This window comes from Grammomys surdaster, unplaced genomic scaffold, assembly GCF_004785775.1.
Source record: "Grammomys surdaster isolate TR1022 unplaced genomic scaffold, NIH_TR_1.0 261, whole genome shotgun sequence".
NCBI lineage: Eukaryota > Metazoa > Chordata > Mammalia > Rodentia > Muridae > Grammomys > Grammomys surdaster.
Window position 1 is genome coordinate 3,318,898 of NW_021604702.1, and position 3,672 is coordinate 3,322,569.

At 48.7% G+C, this 3,672-nt stretch overlaps 1 non-coding gene across 1 annotated transcript; it reads left to right on the forward strand.

Annotated features, from left to right (window-relative positions):
* Positions 1-898: 898 nt before the first annotated feature.
* On the forward strand, positions 899-1,027 carry LOC114627915. Its single transcript, XR_003712419.1, has one exon. It is a non-coding gene; the product is annotated as a small nucleolar RNA SNORA17 (small nucleolar RNA).
* Positions 1,028-3,672: the final 2,645 nt, after the last annotated feature.

A 3,672-nucleotide genomic window follows, 5' to 3' on the forward strand; every position in this document is an offset into this window, starting at 1 on the left:
CCAAAGTACATGGCTTGAACCTAAAAATGGACCCCTAGACAGAGTTATTAAATTAACAAGCTGGCAAGCCAAGATTCTGCACAGAGCCTTACCAACCTAAGACAAAAAGTACATTGCTTTTGATAATGCATATTCCATGATGGGTAAGGAAAGAATTCTTGTCAGAATGACCTAACACAGGCTCAGTCTTGTTTATGAAATAAAAAAGGGGGAGAGGCCGAGAGCCTTTGAGGCTGCTTGGCAAGAATCTGACATGGGCCAAGGACAAGGAAGTGGACTTCAGGCAGGAATATGACATTAGGCTAGAACAAAGAAGTAATTTCAGGCAGGAATCTAAATATTAGGGTAGAACAAGGAAGTAGGCTTCAGGCATGAAAATGACTTTGGGCTAGGACAGGAAAGTTGGCTCAGATATTTTGGTCATCCTGATAAGCCCTTAGAAACAGTGATCACAGGAGTGTTCACGGAACTTTGCCTTGTTTATTGTCTTGTTTGTTCTTTGACTATTTGTGTTTAATGTCTTGCTTGTTCCTTGACTATTTGCATCTATTGTATTGGCTAGTCCCTCAACCTAGAACTGACCTTAATACTTGCATGTAATCAAAATGGAATAAAAGCAAAAAGGTGGAGGTTGGATGGGATAGGGGGGTTTCTAGGGAGGGGAAATGGGAAAAGGGGATGGCATCTGAAATGTAAATAAATAAAATATCCAATAAAAAAGAATATATTGTCAAAGTATAGACCACACGAGGGATATACTCTCCCAAAAAAGATTCTTTTAAGTTCCAGAGTTCTCAAAAATGCTTCTAATAAACCTGAGTAAGTGCAAAATAACTCCCACATGATCACCAGAGGAGTAAATAGAGCAGCATTTTTCCTGTCAAAAACTGGAAACAACTCTAACCCTAAGGGCATTGCAGGTGTGGTTGTGTCACATGTGTGTCAGTAAGTGGCAGAGAGAAGAGAGGCTATGTCTACACTCAGGGTTCTAATCTGTGAACATCTGAATGATTAGTAGTCTAACATTACCTGAAAAAAAAGCAAGCCTGAGACAACCACCAGTCCTGTGCCAGTGGGCCTGGACAGGAGCTAGCCGGAGACAACCACCAATTTGCTTCTGCATGGGCCTGAATGGGTTCCCAGGACTGGGAGCAGGCTGGAGAAGAGTCAAACTCTGCCTGGGGTCCATGAGGTTTAGCAGGAGCAAGGCAGAGACGACAAGAAACCTGCCTGGAACCAAGAGTCCCGGTAGGAGTGAGTTTGACACAGAAGACCCCCACATGGGCCCATGTGGTCAGGCTTGGGAGTGGAGAGCCCAAGATGACCAGCAGCTGGTGCCATGGAGCCCAGATAGTGAGCTAGCATACAGTGGCCACACCCTCACAGGCCTGGGGAGAAGACTATGCCTGAAACGCTCCCTGCCTGGTGCCATAATGCACAGGTTGGGCATAGCACTCCTGAGATGACCCCAGACCCTCAGAGTCCCTGGGTGCCACTGAGAGAAGCAAGTAAGCGATGGATAAATGGAAGAGAAAGAGAAACAGGAGGATGTAGGCACTACAAGGAGAGGCAGATCTGGAGACATGAACAGCCTGATGTGAATAGGCGTGATGTCACCTGGGACCATTAGGGTCCTCCCCTATGCTACCACAGGAGGCCATAGACCTGCAGCAGCAAATTTCTGTTAGCTCCAAAGGCCAGGTGGATGTCCCTGGTCTGGGCTGCTCTCCAGGGACATGTTGATGTCTGAGTGTTGTACAGAACTGGCCCTCCCCCTCACCTGGGCATCATGGAAGAGCTGTCCCTGTGGCATGAAAGAAGGAGACCCAACTTCACCCCTAGTCAGCTGCAGAACTCGGGAGAGAGGCCCACACTTTGCCCAGGAAGCACTGTAGAGCTGGCCCTGGCTGAGGGAGTTTTGGGTGAGCCAACCTCAGAGGGAGAGTTGGCCCTGCCACTTGTCTGCTGTGCAATGGCATGGACTAGGGAGAGATACCCTCCTCCCTTCTCAGCACCTGCACTAGGCAGGAGAGCTGGCCCTGCCTACGAGTTATGAGATCAGTTGAGCTGGCCTCGAGTGTAGGGATTGTGGCTAAGCCAGCTCCAAGGGCATGAGCATAGGAGAGCTGGCCCTGCCTACAAGTTATGAGATCAGTTGAGCTGGCCTCGAGTGTAGGGATTGTGGTGAAGCCAGCTCCAAGGGCACGAGCATAGGAGAGCTGGCTCTGCCTCTTGTCTCCTGTGTGGTAGTGTTTGTAAGTGAGATTCCCCTCCCCTCCCTTTTGCCCTGCCAGGGTCACGTGAGCAGGAGGGCTGTCCCTGTCCCTCACCTGCTGCCCACTCACTGCACCTCACCTGGGCATCACAGAAGAGCTGACTCCAGACATGGGGACTGCAGGTGAGCTAGCCCCGAAGGTACGAGCATGGGAGAGCTGACCCTGACTCTTGTTTGCTGTGCAGTGGCACTGACAAGGAAAGATGCCCTCTTCCCCATCCTTGTCCCTCACTACCTATGGCAGATGGAGGAATTGGCTCTGAGGTCATGAGAGAAGTGGCCCTGCCTCTCACCAGTGTTAGCACTCGGTAGAGCAGGCCCTGTGCCTCACCTAGGCAGCACAATAGAGCTGGCATGGATATGAATGATCCAGCCCTGAAGGCATAAAAGCAGAGCTCACTCTGCCCCTTGCTGGTGGCAGCATTGAACGGGCCATCCAGAGCAGGAGAGGAGAGCTTGCCCAGTGGTGTATGTGAGAGAGAGCTGACAGGCTGACCAGCTCAGATACCTCTCCAGCCCAGATCCAGGGCTGTGCATTGGTCCACCCCAACGTGTATCCTGTCAATGAACTTCTGGAGTACGTGAAGGGGCCTGTCCTACGGATCCAAAACCACAGGATCTCCATGACACTAGGTAACAGCAAGACATCTGAAAGGAACCCAGGTTCTGGTATTGATAGAGTAGCATAAGCGAGGGGCTGTTGTGCCTGGAAGTGTTCATGAATCCCAAAAGACCACTGAGGCGCCAACTCCAATGTAGTCACACTAGGGTCTATTTCTTATAAACTCAAGTTTGGGTTTACTGTGGGTCACAGACCCACAGGATGGTTTGGTGAAGCAGCCCTGAAGTTTCACTGGGACAAGGTTTTATAAGAAAATGGGACCAAGTGAGGGGATGTCCAACTTGTCAAGTATCTAATTGATGCTGACATCTATTGTAAGCTGACAGGTGCGTGCTCTGAAGCAAGACTGTATACAATCATGAGTGGTCTGAAAGTGCATCTGAAACAATCCGACTAATCTTTGATTAACTGTTGCTAGGAAGTAGCTACAGAGTAACTCTAGCCAAAGACAAGTGTGGGGTCCTATAGGACATCATCACTTAGAGCTGCAGATGGTCCATGTTCACCAGGATGCTTGCAAGCTGCCATGGTCCAGAATCATGAAAATTGTGACACACCTTCCTGGCCTCTGGAAAGATCAAAGTTTGTTTGCTTTGTATTTGCAAAGTAGCTTTTGCTAACTGCCTTTGCTTCTTGGGACATCAAATAGTCACAGATCTTAGCAGATGCATACATACCACGTTGGCTCTGGGTAAGCAATCTTTTATTATGATCTTTAATATTGATATCAGAATACTGATACATTGCAAATTTGGTTCTAGTTTACTTTTATTTA